The sequence below is a fragment of the Cavia porcellus genome, unplaced genomic scaffold, assembly GCF_034190915.1.
Source record: "Cavia porcellus strain 051 isolate PalLab524CR breed Dunkin Hartley unplaced genomic scaffold, mCavPor4.1 scaffold_5, whole genome shotgun sequence".
Taxonomy (NCBI): Eukaryota; Metazoa; Chordata; class Mammalia; order Rodentia; family Caviidae; genus Cavia; species Cavia porcellus.
Genome location: NW_026947488.1, coordinates 46,313,872 through 46,336,951, shown reverse-complemented (window position 1 = coordinate 46,336,951; position 23,080 = coordinate 46,313,872). Strand labels below are relative to the sequence as shown.

General features: G+C 36.2%; 1 long non-coding RNA gene across 1 annotated transcript in view; it reads left to right on the top strand.

The window, feature by feature from the left end:
• The window catches only part of LOC134476059 (uncharacterized), a 169,260-nt gene that overhangs the window by 104,848 nt on the left and 41,332 nt on the right, over positions 1-23,080 (top strand). Inside the window, exon 5 of the long non-coding RNA XR_010047504.1 lies at positions 11,028-11,131. This is a non-coding gene — a long non-coding RNA (uncharacterized LOC134476059). The remainder of the gene's footprint in view (positions 1-11,027; positions 11,132-23,080) is intronic.

The following is a 23,080-nucleotide window of genomic DNA, read 5'->3' as shown; positions in this document are numbered from 1 at the left end:
CTAAAGATTAAAAACTATATGAAGGTGAGGTAACTTTGATGGCTCCCATATGGAGAATGCTTGCTTCCTGAACACATAGATGGTCAGTATCACCCAGGTCTGGAACCCTGAAAGGTAGCAGGGTTGCAGGTCCAGCTTTGGGAGTCCATATGCAGTAAGGTGAGAATAAAGCAGTAATCGTAAGTCCTGCACAATAAAGGAGAGAAAAGGGCCAGTGTAACGCCTCTGGGAACCGCCAAGTCCTGGAGTTCAGTCAAAAAATAGGAGGAAATGAAGGCTGTGCAATGTGTGGACAGTATCAGAGAGTACAGGAAAGAGCTTCAAGAAGGGACCAAGTAGTCACTGAGTCTCTACATATTTCTGTTAATAGCTATAAGTGCTGCAGTTCTAATGAAAAGTGGACAATTTCAATTCATGATAGCAGGCAAGAAGTCATTAGAATCCATGTGTTTCTTTCAGAAGCTATGAACTGAGGTTGGTTTTTAGGGTGGTTTGGTATCAGTTGTAGGTTTATGCTAAACACTCACCTAACCCATGCTGAAGAGCTATTTTTCACATAATATAAAATTAATCATTAAAAATGTACAATTCATTTTCCTGTACCTTCACAATATTATGCAACAAACCCTGATGTCCGGTTCCAAAATATTTCATTACCCAATAGCAACCTTGTCCCCATCAGGGAGTCATTCCCATCCTTCCCTGTCCCTAGGACCTGGAAATTCCCAGTTGTTTTCTGTCTCTACAGGTGTATATAGATATTGGTTCCAAAGGGTTCAGATCAGGTAACCAAACAGGTGCTCATATGTGAATAAAGTTTCAGCCTTGTGTGAGCAACCGTGGACAAGGCTAAGTTTGGAGCCAGTTAACTTTAGAAAATGCAACCTGTGACGACAAAGCCATAAAGGCCATACTGGAATGAACATGGGTTTTGATTTTCTGCTTTAATCCAAACTGCTGTCAGTTCCAAAAGCAAAAGCAGAATCAGAGGACAATGATGGTTTCTATAAATTAGTGGAATGAATGTTAACAGTGGAGCCTGGCTGCAGCACATAATCTAAATTTCATTGTTTTCAGGGCATTTTTTAAAAAAAAACTGTTTTATAATCGGGGAAATTTTGCCCTTAAGTGAATACTATTTGTAAATAATCCTCTCTAATTGAAGGCTTAAAATGTCTGGGCAAAACCAAAAATGACTCCCTCCCCGAGGTTTAGTAACAGTTTAGGTATTCAAACAGCAGCAGCTGAGGAGTCCTGCTGGGGTTTGATCTTAGTAAACCTGCTATTACTCATCTTCCCAGCTAGACTTTCCCTGGGCAAAGCAAAGGGTAACCAAAGTGCATTAATTGCTCATGGATGACTCAAGATAAACAAAAACCTTATAACTTATAATCTCTGTTTCAAATAGTGTGTTTTGCAGATAGAAAAGTCCCTCTTTGGTGGGGAATTGCAATTTGAGCATCAGATCTTCTCCAAGTTCTACTGCGTATGTCAAGCTTTTGAAAATGGCACATAAAAAGGCTTTATAAATTTAGTGGAATATTATGAAATACTAATTTTACAGGTGCATACGAGAAAAGTGCAGTTCCAAGTATCAGAATGCCACTAACCATAATGTACTCCGTATGCGGGGGCAGTTAATTTCATATTAAACCAATAAAACATTTACCAATGCCAGCAAAGGTTTTGGTTGTTGACAGCTAGCTAGGTGTCCCACAGTCATGCCGTCTTTCTGATTGCAGGCCAATTTTACACAGCTGCTTTCTCCTGGAAATCATGGCTCATTTGAAGCCTTCACAAGTATGACAAATAGCTTCTGTAAGCCTTAGCGACGGTGGGGAAGCTTGGAAATATTTAGCAGCACTTATTAGTTTCAATATGAAACAAGATTTCACTTTGTTCAACTACAGCCTCTGACTATGTGGAGGTCTGGTTATTGTACGAAGTGCAAGCTGTTCAGGTGTGTGCATCTCTTGCAGGGCACTGCATAAAAGGATCACCCACAGGTCAATGCTAATTTCAAACTGCATAAAAGTTGTATCGTTGATCATTAAAATGGGAAAAGATAAACTGAAGTCTTTCCTTTTATACTCAGTTATCTGGAAGTACTGGCCACTAGTTTTCATTTTAAAAGGATGTAAAATAGAGCATTTCATACAGGACAGAGAATGTCAAATATAAGCAGTTATTCAAGAGAGGTAGGAAAACGATATATGAGAACTAGATGTTCCTTAAATCACACCAAAAATAAAACATAGAAAGCCTGAGTTAAGCACAGTGTACCAGAGTTGAAGTAGTCAGGACAGTCCACCCAGGTGCAAGAGTTTGGAGGGACAAGGGAAGAGCATGTGACACAGGTGTCTGACAGCATGGAGGACTGGAGTGGAGGTCTTCATGCACACAGGATGATGTATTTGGAGAAAAATGGGACCCAGATGGTTGAAGTGAAGAGTTCTGAAGAAGAGCCTGTAGGCAGGCAGAAGTTTGGGTAGACTGAATTACCTCATTTCAGAGGTTCTGGAGTTCCAGAATAGTTTTACAGTTTTTATTTTCTCTCTCTGTCCTGTGGGAAGTAGGTGTGTACATGTGATAAAGGCTTTGGGAATGTGATTGTGTCTTAAGAAAGTTTTGGGAAATTCCATTGTAGTACTTCTTGAATTAATCAACACAGAGAAAATTGAGAAAGGTACAGTGTGGTCAGAAGACTAAGTAATGAGGTACCTGTACTAGGTAGGAACTGGCAGGGATAAAAACGCATAGAATGTTTTGAAGAGTCATTTGAAAAAGAAAAACATTCTAGGGAAGTATTTATAGGACCTGAGAAGTCACTGGGTGTAGAGAGTGACATGTAGGCAGATTCAGGTCGATTCAGGGTCTTTGAGCTTAAGCAATTTGAAGAACAAAATAAGAAAACCTGAAGACGCAACTGATATAGAGGAGGAAAAGGTGAGAGAAAACTTTTGGATTCCCAGTAGGCTTTGGGGAAATCATGGAAAAAAATTAAAAGAGAAATAGATTTGGGTGTCATCACCCACAAAGAGGTGTCTGCTGAAATTGTGAAAGTTTGGGAGGGGAGAGAGAAAGGGAAAGAGGTGGGAGGGGAAGGGGGAAGTGGGGAGAGAGAGATCTTCCTTTTAGCTTGCAAATGTTAGGCACAGAACTGCAGCCATCAGAAAATTGAATCTTTTGTTTCAAAGCATCTAGTCAATAAAAATGACTGTGCTGATGGTTGAGAAAATGCGATTGAATTTCCTAAGACCCATGAAACACTGTTGCTTGGGCAGTGGAGACAGAAAGCAGTTTCCAGAGCCTAAGGAATTAGTGGCCTCTTGGAACATGAAGCCATGCTTATAGACTCTACTTTTAAGGAAATGAAAGTCTAAACAGAACTGAAATAAATATGGATTAATAGCATAAAGGGTCTGTGTTTTTTATGAGACATATTCTGATGTTATATGAGAGAAAAAATTTAAAGAAAATATTAAAGATATTAAATAGAATGTGTCCTACATTAAAAAGGTTAAAAAAATCTAATGTTAATTAAAAAATATGGCTTCTACCAAGATGTGGTAAGTAGTGATAATGGCTGAAAACTGCAGGGAGAAACAGATATCCCAACACTAACAAGGATATTTACAAGTTGGAACTTAGTAGTTTTATGAACGAAGCACTCTCAGGCATATGGAAAGCATGATTATGTATTGACATTAGATGTGGGAAAAATTTAATGTTGTGGTCCCATAGTGCCGTTTTGTAGTATGTTTCGATCAGGAGCACTGACTTCCTGCTCTACTGGGACTTCTCCCAGGAACATGTAGCACGTTTTCTTTGGAAGAGTTTTCAGAGTGTCTCTCATCTTGTCACTCTCCACGATGATCTCCAACAGTGGCTTTTTTAAAGCATGGCATTGGGAAGCAACAGCCCGAAAGCCAGCTCACAGGACTCCCTGGCAAGCGCATGAAGGAGCCCAGTTTCCTAGTTGGCTTTAGAGAGTCTTTCTTAGAATGCCGAGGTTACAGAAAGGCATTTGGACACTGTGAACCTGCTGTGCCCTAGTTTCTTCAGTCTCACTGGGACAATTTTAGAAACATGGATTCTCATGGTCCATTCCAGATCCACTGATGCCCACTCTTCATTTGAACAATATCCCAATTAACTCATGTGTAGATCACATTTTTAAAAGGCTTTTCTGGAATCTACAATGAAATGACCATCATCGGGTTCAGTGAGAGGGAGGGAGAAGTCCCAGAAATCAAAAAGTATACTTAAGATTTAGGTTGGTGGGTCTCAAACAGTTGTTCCAGATATGCTACATCTTCAGTTCCCAAGAACTTATTAAAAATCCAAAATCCCATCCCAGACTCAGTGGATTAGACACACTGGGAGTGGGACCCAGGACTGCATTTTTAACAGGCTCCCCTGATGATTCTCATGTGCTCTAAAATTTGAGAATCACGTTGTAGATAATTCTGGTTTAGTATGCTTACATAGGTCATGAACAGGTATAAGTGAGTAAAAGTACTCTGAAAGGCTAGCATCAGATGTTACAACTTCAGAAAGCAAAAGTGAACAAGTTATCTACAATAATATATACCACCATGAGCTTATCAAAATTACCCAACAGATGATGGCTGGTTGACACTGGAGACATAGCCAGCAGTCTTATGGCTGAGCTTTTGGTAATCAGCAAGCAAAGCCTTTACTGCAGGGAGGGCAGAGTCAAAGAGAAACTAGGTGATGAGAAGGTAAAAGTGCAACAAAACACCATTTCCAAATGGACAATGAAACCACAAAGTAAGCAAGCCAGGTCCAGGTTGCGGTGTTTAAAGGCTAATTACAGATAATAAGTAGTCTTGTTACCTTTGTGGCTATAATCACACATATCTGAAAGTCATATGATTGTATTGTTCTAGCAAACCTTTGTAATTCTCACTTATCTTTCAGGTAATACTAAAGAGCTCTTTCACACTGACCCAAAGGGGAGCTAATGGGTGCTGGAGCTTTGGGAGTTGGCATCAAAAGGAGAGCTGGCAAGTGTCCCATAGATTGCTCCACATAGACCCTAGCCTTCTGAACTACTTACATTTCAATTAATAATAACTAAGTGACATTTATTCCTCAGAAAGAGCAGCATGTTCCATATACTCCATGGTGCCTATGCCAAGTGGCTGCCATATTGGTTAAGTAGGTTGGTTTATGGAATATTGTACCATCACAGAGCCTTCTGTTAGATGAGACTTGAGCTTTAGATTCAAGAGTATTTTTAAAATTTTTTTTATTCAAGAGTATTTTTTTCCCACTACTTGAGATTAAACCCAGGACCTTCATACTCAAACTGCATTTCTTGCCCTTTTTAAATTTTTAAATTTTGGGTCAGGGTCTTTCATATGTGCTAATTTGCCCAGGCTAAGTTGAATTTTCCATCCTCTTGCCTCAGCTCCCCAGAGTGCTGGATGATAGGCATGTGCCACCAAGAATCTTAATATAGGATCAATCACCATTAGGCTCACCAAGCAGAGGCCTTTCAGCAGCACCAAGCGCAAGTCACATTTGTGAAAGGGGTTAAGTTGAGAGCTCAAACTCCAGCAGTCTCCACCTTCTCCAAATACACAAATTATTTTCCTACTTCTGCCTCACTCTAATGGGGAGCTTGTGCAAGGAGGTCAGGAGATGACAGCCACTGTCTTGGTCTTTGCTGTGGCCGATGGAGGGCATAAAAATGACCAAGAAAGTACAAGGAAACTCTGGATAATATTTTGAGACTCTATTTATAATTTTATTTGCATTTCTCTTTTGTTTTTGCTAAGGTCTGTCATCAAGAAAGTTGGTGTACTTAGGTTTTGTTTACTTATTCATATTTTTTTCTTTGCTGGAAACTACACAAGACAACCACATTACAATGACACAGGTGAGCAGGCAACAGAGTTCAGTGCCCAGGTGAGACTGACTTTTTGGGTTTGGTTTAAAGTTTGTGTAAATGTTCATAAATGCAGGCTAGAAAAAGGTAATCTTTCCAGTTCTGGTGAAAGAAATAATGAAAGGAAGCCAAGTAAAGGAAGAAAAGAAACAAAACAGAAAACAAATTATTGATTTGAAGCTCAAATCTGAATCCACCCTAAGAAAAAGTGGTCAGATTAACAACACTTTAGTTATTAGGATGGCCTTGGGAAATTTTTAAGTCTCATAATATGACAGTTATAGACCCCGAAGTTCCAATTTGCAGCTCAGCTCATTTTTTTTTATTTAAAGAAAAGGAAACAAAAGAATACATGGAGATAAAAAAGGGTAGAAATAATACAAACTTACAGAAAAACAAACGGTAAGAAATTGCTGGTTGATAAGTTACACATTGTCATCTTAGAAATAGCAGCTCAGCTCATTTTGTGAGAATTCAGTTGATATGTACTCAAATAAATTTATCTGGCAAAATAATGCCAATTTATCACATATACATATAAATCCTCTAGTGATCTGAAACTAGCCATGATTTTCACCTGTGTGTGAACGTGTGTGTGTGCACGTGTGCATGAAGGTGATCTAAGATTAGAAAGAGGACATTGCCTTTGAGGGCACTAAGCTGATCCTGCAATTTAAGATATGGTTTATAGCAGTGACCCTTGCTTGTCATTTGGTGGCATTCCCTTGAGAAAACATAGATACTTGTGTGTCCCATCTCTCTTGTGTTTTCTGGCTTATTTTTTCTGTCACTCTCGTCCTGGGAAAACGAATGCTATAACCCTTTCTGATGAGGCTTCTAATTTCTTTCCCTATGAATTTTTGCGACAATCTGAGAGGCCTTTACTGGGCAATTAGCCCCATGTAATTTTCCTAATTATATATTTGGTTCTGACATGTTTCTCTCCAAAGTTGGTGTGCTATTTGTTTGTTTGGTTCTGCAACTAGGGGAGGAAAGAGTTTTCTCTGCTGCAGGTGACCCCAGGGAGCCCAGAGGAGAGTCCTGCCAAAACATTCTCAAATCTTTATGTAACACGGAAATCTAACTTTCTTCTTTTCCCCTTCATGCTCATTCTCATTCCATTTTAAGAAAATAAATACAAAATAACACAAGCAACTGTTTTATGCTTTTAATGGTGCTTTCTACAGCTTAGGACTTTTACTAATACGGTTGGCCTCAGATCAAAACCAGTGAAAGGTTACTTCTGGGCAGAGTCCTTTTGATGATGTAACATGTTTATTCTCAGAACTTCTGGTCTCCACTTGGAGAATTCTTAGATAAAACATAATCCTACCACATAGCAACATCTATTTAGAATTTAGGAGGCCCTTCAAACTTCTTTCGCTTTCCACTAAATCAAACATTTACTGTTTTCTTTTCCAGTGTTCTGATCCTCCTAGTGACAATGGATTCACCAAGGATTAATTAGATAAATGTATTGTTGCTAACATGGCAGCTAATCTATTGCTCCTTCTTTGTAAATCCTTGCTTGGTTCACATGTTCAGGTCTGTGGCAGAATACAAGAATGACTGGCAAGAGCAAAGTTCTACCCAGCAGCCATGGACAGAGGCAAGTGTGGCCACATAGGGTTTTCCTCACTCATGCCAGGTGCCACCCTGTTGATGGTTGTCATCCCTCCCAAGATGACCATGGTCATCAGGGGGAGTTCATTTGTTTCTGATGACTAACAAATGACGTGGAGGAATAATATAGGGATTGCTAGGTTTTTAAAAGCAAATTCAAGATAATCTAGGGATTTACAAAATACACTCATTTGTTCTAAATTTGATCTCCACTTCAGGGTTCTTCAATCACAACTCTGGGATTCCTTTAATCCGAGCAAATGATATCCCTGTTTTACACTACCCTAAAGGTTAAGCTCCCTCAAGATTTAGGTGACGACACTCAGATAACAAGCTGAAGACATTTTGTGGTTTTTAATGAATATTTTTACATGGCTCTATGTTTTTGGTACACATGGGCAGTCTACCATCAGGCCACCATCTCTGTTACTGATTTTCCTCAGGAACTTACAGACTCAATGACTTATTCTTTTCCATGTTGAAAAGATATAGAGGAACTGTTCACATAGACGGTTCTAATTTTCTGAATTATCAAGTACACACTTTATCAAACATTGTAACCTGTAGCTTCTTTCATTCTCATTTGCAGAACAAATCATTTTAATGTGTACTAGTCCAATTATATTTTTCTTTTATGCGAATTGAGCTCTTTATATTATATAAATACTGTGCCTACATTCCCAAAAAATTTCTGCTTTTCTATAAGTTTTGTTTTATATATAACCTCATGTCCATTTTAGTTCACTTTTAAGCCAGCTGTGAAGTTCGCATTGAAGTTCATTTGTTGACGAATGTTCAGTTGTACCACTGTCATGCTATGATTATCTTTCTTTGTCTTTGCACATATTTTCAAAATTAAGTTAGGTTTACTCACGTGGATGTACTCCCAGGGTTTCTATTTTGTTTCACTGAATTATTCTTCTAACAATTATTGCATTATTTTATTATTGCGTCAACAGGGTAGGCCTGAGTATTGAGTCTAGTGATTCCTCATATTTTACTATGCTTTATTAAGATAATTTCAGACATTCTAGAATTAACATCTGTGAATTTTTAAAACATCTGAAAAGTTATTGAAACAATCAACTATGCAGAAAAGAAAGAAAATCCTCATTTACAAAAAAGACACACATGAATAAATGCAAGCAAGGTGAAACATATGCATACCAAAAACTATAAAAACACTGATTAAAGAACGTGAAGACAACTGAAATAAATGGAAAGATATCCCATGCTCATAGATTATAAGAATATTTTTAAAATATTGATAGTAGTCATACTTACTAAATGTCATGCATCATCAAAGACCTCAAATAGCCAAAGACACCTGAGGAAAACAACAAAGGTGGGATAGCATACTAAATGATTTTGAAATATAGTAAAATCCGGGGCCAGAAAGGCAAATACTGAACGATCTCACATGTGGAATCTGAAAAATTGAACTCATAGGAATAGAGAGAGGTGGTTATAAGAATCAGGTGGGGGCAGGATGGGGGAGGGAGCACCATTGGCCATTGAATAGAAAGTCTGAGGCCTCTAGAGAAGGTGTATATATTTCAGTAGTCTGATGCACAGCATGGTGACTGTAGTTAATCATGCATTGTGTATTTCAAGATTACTAAAAGAGCAAGCACTAAATATTTTCACCACAAAGAAATGACAAGTATGTGAGGTGCTAGATGTGAATTAGTTTAATTGTTCCATAATGCAGACAGTTATCATAAGGTCTCCCTGTAAACCATAAATGTATATTATTATTTGCCAATTAAAAAATTGGAATTTTGATAAAAGTTGCTTTCACCCTATAGGTCAACTGGGGAACTGACATCTTTACTGTGTGGAATCATAAAGTCAGTGAACATGCCAGGTGCGATGGTACATACTTGTAATCCCAGCATGCTAGGAGGCTGAGCCAGGAGGATTGCAAGATGCAGTCCAGTTTGAACAATCCAACAGCTTAGTGAAATCCTGCCTCAAAATTAAAGAGAGGGAGAGGGAGAGGGAGAGGGAAAGAAAAATCTGGGGGTGTAGCTCAGTGGAGGCTCTGATTTCAATTCCCAATACTGGTTCTAAAAAAAAAAAAAGCCTGTGAATATTTAGTCTTTTTCCCCTTTTATCAGTGTTTTTATTTTTATCCTTCTTGTCCAGTATATTTTTTTGTTAACTCTTTACCTAAGCATTTACATTTCTTTATAATGTTTGCAAATAGTATTTTTAAAATCTGTGTTCAGCCTATTTTTTTCTAGTATACAGAAATAAGACTGACATTTACACAGTGATCTTGTATCTGGTGATCTTATTAACATCACACAGAAGAATATTTATAGATTCTGATTTTCTTTGTAGATAACCCTGCCATTTTCCACTTGGAAATAAGGAAGAGTTTTGTTTCTTCTTTTGTAGTTTGTATGCTTTTAGCCCCTTTTCAACTTTTTTGGCATTACTACATTGACCAGAACTTTCAGTAGAAATAAGAACAAGAGCAACGTTGGGTAGGAACACTGAGCATTGTCACCTTTGCCTGTTGTTGATGTAAAGGGAAAGCATATGTTTGTGTCATAATTTTACCATTTTTGTCAAATGCATTTTCTTTGTCCAGTGATAAGATCTCATATAATTTTCTTAGTTCAGTCTGTACACATGGTGGACTCCCCTGATTTCTGAATAAATATTGAAACAGTCTTGTACACCTAGAATAAATACCTGTTGATCAATATACATAATTCTTTTTATATACTTTTCAGTTAAACCTAATAATATTCTGTGGAAAACTGTTTTTGCATTTTACTTTGCTATAGCTTTTGCTTGGTTTTCATATCAAATGACATAGTACTGATCTCATAAAATGACTTTAGAAATATTTTCCCTCTATCATGTTTGAGAAAAAGTTGTACAAATTGGTATTTTTTAAAAAATGTTAGTATTTCCCAGTGAAGCCTCCTAGGCATACACTTTTTGTTCAGGTCATTTTAAATACAATTTTACATTTCTTTAATCTCTACAATACTATCAAAATGATTTACTTACCATCAACTAAGTTTTGGTTCTTTGTGGTTTTTGAAAAATTGACTTAGTTTCATATTTATGATGGTAAACACTTGTTTCTTAAATTAATAACCATTATGATCACCAGAAGATCTAAACTCATATATCTTATTTCATCCCGATATTAGTAGTTTGTGTTTTCTCTGATTTATTTTTGCCATTTAACAAGGGTTTTATCAACTTTAATTTTCAATAATTTCTGTTTTATTGTTTTCCCTTATAGGTTAGCTCTAAAACACCCCTCAAAGTCTCATGCATTGAGATAAGACTTTTGGAAGGTCACTGGATCATGGGGATGCTGTACTCATAGGGCACTAGTCCACTGAGCAGTTCACAACTGACTCACTGTAAGGAGCTGGGGGGCTAGGGTAAGGCATGTCTCTGGGGCTTTACCTACAAAGACGTATCTCACCCCAAGCTTTGCCTTTCCCTCTGTTCTCAGCTGCTGTGAAATGAATAACTGTTGTCTACCACTCCTTTCTGCCAGGCAGTTACTGCCTTGAAACCACTAACAATGGACTGAATCATCTGAAACTGTGAGCCAAGGTAAACCCATCCTCCTTTCAACTATGGGTATCAGTCATTTTGTCCCCCAATCTGGGAAAGCTGACATATTCTCTTGTTTATACATTAATTGGTTTGTTTTTATCTTCGTTACTTATTTATGCTTTGATACATTCTTAAAATGTTTCTCGAATTTTTTGACATAGAAACTTAAGATTAATGACTTGCAATATTTTCTTTTGTTAATATAAGCATTTAGAGCTACATATTTGCTGCACAGTACTGTATTAGCAAAATCTAAAATTTTAATGTTTTATTTTCATATTAATTTTTTCCTGTACACTTTAAAATTCCTTTGAGATTTACTCTCTGACTCATGGACTATTTAAAAGGATACTGACTTTCTAACTGGTCCAAAACATTATATCATTTCATTTTCTTGAGGTACAATTTATGGCTCAACATATGAACTCTCTTAATGAATATTCTATGTGTGTTCTAAAAGGCGCATTCTGCTGGTCGAATTAGTCCCTACATAGCAATTAGATCCTGTTGGTAAATTATAATGTTCATTTCCTCTCTATATTCACTGATCTTCTTGTCTATTAGTTCTACCACTTTCTGGAGGTGAAGTATTTACATCCCTGACCACAATACTTGTATATTTTTTATTTTTCATCTAAATCAGTTTTTAATTCATGTATTTTGGAACTGTATTTGGTAGAATCACATTTAGAATTGTTTTTCTTCCTACTACATGGATCCTCTTATAACACAATACCTCTATTGTTAGTAATTTTTTTCTAAAGCATAGTTTACCTGATACTGAGATAGCTACCACTACTTTAAAATAATTACTATTTCGTGGTGTTTATTTTTCATTATTTTACTTTCCATCTATCCATGTAGGTTTTTAAAATTAAATTTATGTCACCATTTAAATACATATAAGATCACATTTGGCATAGGGAAATTGTACCTGTATATATTTTGATTTCTTTTTCCCCATTCCCCTCACCTCCTATCAATTCCTTTTCTCCTCCTTACTGACAAAGCTTTGTTTCCATTTTATCTTCCTTTTTTCATTTTATCCTTTTCCCTTCCTTTTCACCTCACTCTCCCTAGCTTACCTTTCTTTTTGAACAATGTTTTCCTATTTCACTATATTAATATATACTTCGTTCTTATTTGCACTTTCAGTTTCTCACACAAGGGAGACAATGCAATATTTACATATTTGTGTAATTTATTTCACTTACAAATATGGTATCAAGGTCCATCCAAGTACCTAGAAATGTCTAAAGTTTATTCTTTATGACTGAATATTATACTTTTTAAAAATCCACCTTTTTATCTATTTACCAGTTGATGGGAATTTTTTTCCAAGATTCAGCTATTACAAAGTATATTGCTGTAAACATGGGTGGGCATATATTGCTGTGGTATGATGCTTTTCATCCTTTTGGGAAGATTATAAGAAGGGAAATAGCTGGGTCAAATGAAATTTCTAATCCTAGTGTGTTTTTTTTTTTTTTTTTTGGAATCTCCATACTAATTTCCACAGTGGTCACACCAGTCTACATACCTTCAAAAAGTAGAGAAGGGTCACTTTTTTCCTACATCCCAGTTAACACTTGTCATTGGATGATTTCTTGGTAATAGCCATTCTTATGGGAGTGAGATGGAATTTTTAGCATTGTTTTAATTTGTATCTCTTGAATGACTAGTGATAGCATTTCTCATACATTTATTTGCCATGTCTATTTCTTCATCTGAGAAGTGTGTATTGAGCTCAGATGCCCATTTTTGGATCGGCTTTTTAAATTTGTGGGGTCTGCTTTTTTCAATTCTTTATATGTTCTAGATATTAGTCCTTTGCGTGAGGAACAAAAAAATAGAAGAATATAAGAAAATAATAGAAGCCACAAATAGTCAACACAGGAAAGAAATGGAATCCATGGAATAAATTTAAACAGCTATTCAGAAAACTAAAATTTCTATTTATAAAAAGTGAAAATGAAGACAGAATATCAGACTTAGAAGACATAATTGCAGTTAGCAATTATGAAAGGAAAGATCTCTTAAAAATAATGAAGGACCAAAGAAAAACAATCCAGTAGCTGTAAGACAATGCAAAGAATGACAACAGAAGATTGACCAGAGTCAATGAAAAATTAGGAGGCAGCACAAATGACAAAACAAAACAACAACAAAAAAAAAACCTGTTTATAGAAGTAATGGTTGAAAACTCCCCAAGCAGGTAAAAAGAATTAGACAAACAGGGAAGTGAGGCCTATAGAACTCCAATTATTCATGACCAAAATAAATCTACACTAATGCATATAATAAACAAGATTTCAAAATTCAGCTTAAGTACACAACATTAAAAATTGTTAGAGAAAAAAAATCACATATAAAGGAAAGTCCATCATAATCACAGCAGATTTCTCAATATAAATCTTTAAGTCAAGAAGAGCTTGAGTGAAGTATTTCAAGTCCTGAAATAAAACAAATTCCAACTCAAATTGGTGTACTCTGCAAAACTATCATTCAAAATCAATGGAAAGATTAGATACTTCCCTGGCAAAAAACTGAAGAAAATCATGACCACCAAACCAGCCCTCCCAAATGTTTTAAGTATACTTCAGAAAGAGATAAGGAACACTACAACCCCAAAAATGCCAATAGAAAAACTCTACCAGGCAAGACAGGGAAAAGACAGGGAACTAACAACAGGAAGCCATAATGACAAGGATAAATCAATACATATGAGTTATAACCACTATAGTAAATGGTCTCAATTCACCAATCAAAAGAAATAGATTGACAGAATGGATCAAGAAAGAGAATTAAACAATATACGGCATGCCAGAAACACATTTAACTCAAAAAGAAATTCATAGACTGAAAGTCAAAAAATGTAAAACAATACTTTCTGTGATAGGACCATGGACAAAAGCAGGGGTAGCTATTCTATTTGCAGACACAGTGAACTTTAAGACAAAGTAAATCACTACATCCTTGTTAAGGGAAAACTCCAACACGTAGTTGTTCGGAAGTGAGTTTTTGGTGGATGATAGTTGGATCATAACTGTTTTTAATACTCTCTGAGTAATTCTGACTTTTAATTGATGCATAGCTTATTTACATTTAAGCTAAATATTTATTTGTTTAGGCTCAATACTTATGACTACTGCTTCATTATTTGTTTTATGTTTATTTCTTCTGTTCTTGTTTCTCTGCCATTCAACTTTTGCTAACTCTTGTTTATTTACACATTTTCAAGATTTCGTTTTGATTATCGTGTTTTCAGTTTGATTTCATGTCTGCATATTTTACTGGTTTCTCAGGTAATTACAATGTATATATATATATAACCTACTACAGGCTACGTTTATTTTGCAGTACTAGGGATCAAACTGGGTACTTAATAATGCTAGGCAAGTGCTTTATCATGGAGCTATGCCCACACCTCAGTTAAAAAATATTTTGAGACAGAATCTCTCTAAGTTGCCCAGGCTTGCCTTGAACTTGTCATCCTCCTGTCTTACTCTTCTGAGTAGCTGGGATTACTGATACACAACACTGCACCTGGTTTGGTATCAACATTTTATCACTTTGAATGAGGTGTGAGACACCTTGAATCTACTCCGTTTTATTTCTCTTCTTCAAATATATGAGTATCAAATGACATAAATTTTGACTTAATCATCAAATACAATCTGAATGTCATAAGCAGAAATGTATGCCTGTCTGTTTCTATTCTTTCTGGTACAGTTTCTTCTTGGGGGACCTTCTATTATCTCATCTTTAAAGACTTATCTACCAGTGACAGATTCGTTTAGTTTTCCTTACCTGGGAATGTTTTATTTCCCATTCATTTTTGAAAAGTAATTTCATGGGTATGAAAGTTGTGGTTCATATTAAATTGCTTTCAGCATGTAAAAGTGTCACTACACTTCCTTCTGGAGCCATGATTTCTTATGAGAAATAAACTCCCATTCATATAGGAGTTTCTGTATCTAATGTTATTATATGTATGTCTTCAAGATGTTTTCTTTCTCTTAATTTTCAGCAGTTTAAATTACATCATCTTCCCATGTTTATAGCAGCACAATTTGTAATATAAGTTTTGGAAACAACACAAATGCCCATCAACTGCAGAATGAATAAAAAAGATGTGATATTTTTATGCAATGGACTACTACTCAGCTATAAAAAGGATAATCTTGGAACTTATAGGTAAATAGAGGCAACCTGAGACGATACTTATAAGTGAAATAAATCAAACCCACATTTATGAATATCCATATTCTCTCCTTGGTATAATAAAAAATAAAAGGCTGAAACAGTAATAAGATCCAAAATGTACAACAGATATTTTAATAATGAAAGGGAAAGAAATGATACAAAGAAAAGAACAACTGGGATGGGGAAAGGAGAAAAAGAAGAATGAAAAACATTATATGCATTTTGGTAAACATATATATAAAAGTATGTATGTATTTGTATGCAAGATAGGTAACTATTCTGTCAATCTGTTAGTTCATCCAAAAGAACAGTTTGTGCTGTCCTTGTTTATTTTTGTGCCTAGATCTTATAACCTGAACAACTACTTCTGTGATAACAATATGTAATATATTAACTAGTATTACATTTCTTTTTGAAATTCTGTATAATTTCCATCCTTTTTTCTGTTATGCATTTTAAAATAAAAAATTATGGCATCTTTAGGGTTTATCTTCTTTGGTGGTTCATTTCTTTAATCAAAGTTGTAAGTTTTCAGCTATTATTTCATCTAAATACTCCTGTAGTTCCACACTTTCCTCACTCTGAAGCTCTGTTATATGACTCTTGTTTTGTTACACCATGAGTTCTTGACTCTGGGCTTTTTGGGTATACATTTTTCTATTTATATTGTGTAAATTTTAGTGATCTGTTTTTAATTTGGCTGATTCCTTCATGTCCTCTCTTATACTGAACAAATCAATCATTGTTTAAACAATTTAAGTTGTATCTTTCAGTCTTCTGGTCCCACATTTAGCTGTTTTTGGTGACATTTTCTCTTTTTCAAGTCATTTTGTAGTTTATTAATGTCTCTTTATGATGACTGCTTTAAAATCCTTGTCAGATGTGATTCATTTCAACTTTGGCATCAGTTCTTGTCTTTTCTCATTTATGATGTCATTAGTCTGATTTTTGATCTGGTGGATGGAATTTTTATTATTTTCTGGACATCTGGGATATTATGCTTAGAGACCCTGCATCCCATTCACAGTTTTTATTGTATAGGCAGTCACCTTGTTTAAGTTTAGCATCTAGGTCCTGTTCTACTTTTCTTACTATTGCTACATCAGAAATTTCATTTTCCGGAGCTTTTTTCAGTGCTGTTTGGATTGGCTTGGTTTATCTCATTCTTATGGGCTTCCCCATCCACTCTAGGAAGATGTCTAGAAGTGCAGAAAGATTATTCCCAGCCCAGATCATCTGGTATCTTTAGGTTAAAGGAAACTTGAGCTCTTTGTTCTTTGTGAGGATAAGTAGGTTTTCCAATCAGGTATATGCTCTGTAATTCCCGTTTTTTAATTTTAAAGAGACTAAAACCCAACAAAACAAAAACAGAATAAAACCAATCAAAACAAAGCAGTGAAAATGGTACAGAATTTCAAAGCAGGAAAACAGGAAAATAACAATGGCTACCATAGTATATCTTGCTGTCTTCAGAACAGTTGTAAGTAGGGGTCAAACTTTTGATGACTTTTCTAGAGTGGAAAATTTACAAATGGTCTTCAAACACTATACTTTCCATAGAGCTACATGGTCTTTGCCCGACAAATATTTACTGTGTTCCTATTAAGTGTAAAACATTGTGGGAGGGGAGAGTTTCAAAGCTGAGTGAATGAGATAGGATCTAATTTTACAATCTGCTTAAAGACAAGGGGTGATAAAGAGCATTCACAAGCAAACATAGGGAGGTCTGCAATACTTCTATAAGAAAGATAAAATACTAGCAGTTTTGAGAAGGGAGGCCAGGTTGGGGCATCAGAGCAGAGCTCCATGGGGCAGGGGATACTACAAATGGGCTTCACAGGATCATCTGGATTTCATGAAGCAGAGATGGTGACAGATGTATTCCAGGCAGCGGTGGGGGTAGCTCTTTAGCTGGTACAGGGGTGGGAACACACAAGCTTTGGTTGGAAAGTGTCAGCTGTCTTGACTAGAGAATTGTGAAAGAAAAGGCTGACAATAGGGAATTAGGTAGAAAAGCTCTGAAGTTTTGTTTATAGGCAATGGAGAACTACTGCCCTTGATCACAAGAGTTACATGTCTCAAATGATTTGCTAAGAGAATCTTAGAGAGGACAGGTGCTGGAGAGATTAAGTCCAGGAGACCAGTGAAGTGAACAGTGATAACAGAGTGATGGCATGCAGGACAGGATATAAAGAACCAATAAAAGAAACAAAACAAGAGAAGCACAGATAGTACTTGGTAGAATATTTGACTTTCTGTGTGCTCATGGTAATTATGGAAGGACAGACCTAGCAAGGAAAAATGGCAGTGTTCTTTACAGAAGTGTGAGCGTGTCAGAGGTGGGCTGGTTATGGAGATGGAAGGTGTGACTAAGATACTACTTGTGCTGAATTTGAACTGATTGGAAATAGGGATGTTGAGAGACTATCCTTATGGAATGGGAGCTGGGAAGCTGAGTTGGGTTGGAATGGGGCTGCTTTAGTTCTCAGATGACTTTTCCAATTTAAGCACATTTCTCAGGGCTCAGACTGTATTTCACGGCCTACATACAGAAAGAGCACTCATGCGGCTCTTGGACTTAGAGATCAATGACTATAATTTGCATTATGGTGTGAAGGAAACTCCAAATTACAGAACCATATTGGATCATCAAAGACCCCCAAAGACCTTGTGTTCCCATTCCTAATATGCATAAATTTATATGTACGTATGTATATATATGTGTGTGTGTGTGTGTAGAAAAAGATAAAAATGGTACAGAATTGCAAAACAAAATAGATTGACAATAGTTAATATATTGCATATTGTTGTCTTCAAAGTAGTTGTTCAGATTACGAGATATAGGCATAAAAAGTGATCAAAGCAAAAACCATTCTTTTAGATGAACTAATAGATTAGTAGTATAGTAATCGTATATATCTCTATTTATCTATCTATATATACCCTATTATCTTCTTTTTTTCTTCTTTCCCAGTTGTTCTTTACTTTTGAGCAGTTTTTTCTCTTTCACTTTCACAATATTTATTGTACATTTTGGATCTTATTTACTCTTTTGGTTTTTATTTGGCTCTGAAAATCTAGTTTGTTTCTTCATGGACTAAAACAAAGTGTTCACTATTAAAATTTATTTCTCATTTGTTCCCATTCTTTTAATTTATTCACATAGGAAGGTAACAACAATGTGTTTGAATTCTAGTCCAGATCACTCTTGATCCTAAGGTTATTTATTCATGCTTGTTTTATACTATAAATAACTTTTATGCCAGGGTTAGTCAAATGTCACCATGGAGACAAAAATTTTGGATTTAAATGTAAATTGTTGTAAAAACTTGCCATACCAGCACAAATTTTTAATACTATTTCCTAATTTTTACACAGACAAAATTAATTGTATATTTGAAGTGAAAATGTCTTACAAAGGAATTTGGCAATTTCAGTTAAACCATGATATGCAGACCTTTTAAGGTTAGATCTGTCAGTTTGTTCTCATATGGATAAAGATTTATCTCTTTTTAGAACTAGATTTGAGTATTTCTATCCCTTCCTCTCAGGGTTAGCTTGTGTCATTTCCTCTTATTTCCTTCCCATTATATTAAGTTTCCATTTTGTGATCTGTGTACCCATGATTGTTTAGAAAAGAAGCCCAGATTTCTAGCTCATAAACATCACTTCCTCTGTCCCCTGAATTTATTTAAATGGCTGATACTTGAGCTCAGGGGATTGTTTATATTAACACCATGGAGTCAAGAGCACTCCTTACCCCCACTCTGAGCTATCCATAGGTCAACAACATGAGGCAAGACCCCTCATCTGTTATTACTGCTGTCCAGTTTTCTTAATCCTTCACTTCCCAAGCCTTATGCTTCAAGTTCTCACTCACCTCATTTTGTTGTTGAGTCCAGAGAAATGTATGTTTATGGCTGAGTCAAAAGTATATTTTCTTTTTCCTCTAATTTCCTATTTATATTCTGTACATGTTTTCTGTCATCAGAGAGATCACCAATTGGCATTGATTTATTTTTTAACCAACTTTTGAAGGTTGCACGCTTTCTCACTGCAAAAAGATCCCTCAATTGTTCAAGACTTTAACAGATAGAAAAGCTCCTTGAGAACAAGTTGGATGGAGCAATTTTTCAAATACAAAGAAAAATAACATGTTTTGAAAAAAATTTCTAAGTTAATTTGAAAGCAAACTAACAGTCTCCACACCATATTATTTCTTGAGGATACTACCCATGTGACAGATAATTTTATTAAAGCTTAAAAAATGACATTAAACTGTATTTCATCTAGGTAAGTGACAAATTTTCCCTGAGTCATTTATCTTCAACAGAATGTCTTCTCTTCCTAGTCAGCAAAACATCCGTTATGATTTATTTTGTCTTTAGAAATGTTTCCCTACAATTTCATCAGTTTCAAATCAAAGAGATACTGAATTACAGAGGTCTTTTGGTGGAAACTATTAATAGTACTACAGAATAGAAGTTGTATTCCTTTACCCTTGGTATGCTTTGCCCTTAGGGTAAAAATATGCTTAATGGGTAGAGTTCTTCACTTAACAAGTACAAAAAAACCTAAGTCCTTCTTGAAGGTTGTTTCCATCAACAGGGATGTTACTCCTTCCATTGAAAGAGCTATCAGTGACCCTGATAACACAACCTTGGACACTAATAGTTTTTCCTAATTACTATTTCTCTGGCAGGGACATCCTCATCTTTTATTCTCTATTCCAATGCCTCAGGTAGAATTAAGACTGATAACTTTTCAGAGATTAAGGTTTAGGAGAAATCAGGTCTCTGAACTGACTCTTTCACTTAGGGGAGGCCAAGTGGAAAGCCAACTCCCAGTAAGTTCTTAGAAGAGCTTGCCCTCTTGGTCTCCTGTCTCATTTATGAGTCAAAATAAATAATAAAACAGTGGTTTCTAGCTCACTCATTCCCACAAATAGCTCCATTTGGGTGAATGGTAAGCTAGAAATGAAAGAGTGAATGCCACTGGGAATGTACAGTTCCAGATGTTTCATAGGCAGCTCCTGTTTTTTTAATGACATGGTTAATTCAGAACATTTAGAGCCACTTTTGTTCAATTCCTGAAGTAATATATGTACTTGGCATTCTATAGATAGGGCTCACCTGTCTGCACGTGGTGCTACACCACACACATGCAGGCACACACATACTCCTTTTATGTAAGTATTTAATCTTTTTATAACCCCTTGTCTGACTGATACCAGGAGCATGGAAAGTAGTTTGCAAACATGCATTGAGTAAGTAAATATATGAATTTATAGCACTGTAGGCATTTCTCTGATACTTTTAGGTTGATTAGCTTTCAGAATCACACAGAAGCATCAAAGTGGAAGACTTACAAACTAGGACCAAAGAACCGAATACTCCGTATGTTTACTTCTGCTTCTGGCATCAGGCTCTCCTGCTCTATTTTGAAAATGTAACCAACCTCATGGATTCAAGATTTTCATTTTGAATGTCTTACTGGGCTTTGAGTGTTTTTAAATAACCAAGACCTAAGAAGCAACACCAAAGAGAGATCAGGTTTTTTCCTCTCTGTTTCTAATATCTAATAAGATATAAGCTACCCTTTAACTTTTGTTTTTAATTCAATTAATGAGTAAACTTGAATGCAAGGGTTAATGAAACAAGAAAAAAAAGACAAACTTCTTTTTAAGCACATTCATGTACTGCAAAGCAGATTTATATGAATTGGTGAGTTTGGGACCAAATACAGAGCACAGCAGGCCATCTTACACATGGTACCATCCTTAGGCTTCTGTGGAACTCAGGGGCTAAGGCTGTTTTAAACTCTTGTGCCTTGGGCTCAGGATTGATATAAACAAAATTATTGCTGCCACTTCTTAAGGTCATGTTTCTGAATCTCAAATCTCAATTTTTTTTGTTTAATATTTTTTGTATTTTTATTTTAAAAAGAAAAATTAAAACAAAATTTCAAAACAAGATAATTAGAAGGCAACAATGGTTAACCCTGGGTATTATTATCTCTAAATTAGTTACCCACAGTACAAGATATCTTTATTTAACTGACAAACATTATCATCACAAATCTTTCTTTTCAATTAACTAACAGAAATTAGTAGTATAACTATCTTAACTATGTTCTATATATATTTCTATATATATTATAGAATTATATTCTATTATAGAAATATAATTATATAATGTACTATTTATATAATTGCATAGTCATATTTTTATAATATAAAATATATATAATTTGACTACCTAATCCCTTTGATATAACACCTATCCAGAAAACGTGCATTGGTCCTTGCAAATACATGTGGGGAAAATGTGTAAAAAGATCTTAGATAAGCAAATTATGGTTTACATATTTTTATTATACCTGAAATTATTCATTTGTAAACTTTTCAGGTGCTAGAGAATCATGACTATTTGTATATGACAGTCTTTTGGAGTAGAGCTGTTCTCTGGATGCAAGTTTGTTGGTATAATATATATTATATGTATTATTTCTTTCAGCTTCTCACACTAGGGAGACAATACAACACTAATACATGCGCGTCTGATCTTTTCTATTTTTTTTTTACAACATCTCTGCCGGGCTCCTGATGCTCCATTTGCACTCCACGTGAGTCCCCGTCTTTGTCAGCAGCAGCAGCCTAAGTGCCCCTTACTTTTTCCTCTGAGCATTAGGAACCCCACTTCTCTGTAGCTTAGAAAGCCCCCCACACTGTCTAATATCCCCATTGCACTCTGTCTTCCCGAGACCTGACACCCCATCAGCGTTCTGAGCATCAACCCCTCCGCTGTTCCCTTCCACTGTGCCCGCCTTCCTCCCACCACCTTTTGAGCCTCAGCTCTGTCTTCCGCAGCCTGAGCAGGCTCCAGGCCTGCGCCTGTCTCACCAGCTTGGCAGCCGCCAGTTACTTCCTGTGCTGGAGTGCCTCCGATGCATAGTGAGGGTCCTGCCCGCCCCTCTGGCCTTCCTCTATTGCTCCTCCTCCCGGGATGCCTCTTCAGAAAGGATAGCAGTTTCGGCTGCCGTTTGTTGCTCCAGGAACCTGAACTAGAAATCTGTTGCCCCCCTCCCAGGCTCCACCCCTACGTACTGGCTGTGTGCGACCCCACTGGAGGGGTTGGCACCCAAGTGCTCGGTGAGTTTGATGTATTTCACTTGAGTATGGTCTCTAGTTGCATCTATTTACCTATAAAATTCTCAAGTTTATCTTTCTTTATCGCTGAATAGTACTCCATTGTGTAAAACACCACATCTTTTTTATCCATTCCTCAGTTGGTGGGCATTTAGATTGTTTCTAAGATCTCACTATTGAAAATTGTGCAGCTGTAAACATGGGTGTGCATGTATCACTGTGATATGATGTTTTTAATTTTTCTGGGAAGATACTCAGAAGGTGAATAGCTGGGTCAAATGGAACCTCCAATCCTAGTTTTTTGAGGAATCTCCACTCTGATTTCCACATTGGTTGCACTGGTCTACACTTCTGCCAACAGTGGAAAGGGTTCCTTTTATCCCCAAAGCCCCTCTGGCATTTATTATTGGTTGATTTCTTGATAGCAGCAATTCTTTCTGGGGTAAGGTGAAATCTCAGTGTTGTCTTAATTTGTAGCCCTCGAATGACCAGTGATGTTGAACTCAACTCTCAGCTCTTGTTTTGACTACATTCATAATTATCATACTCATTTTCAGATTTGACCACCTAATCCCTTTGATAAAACACCTACC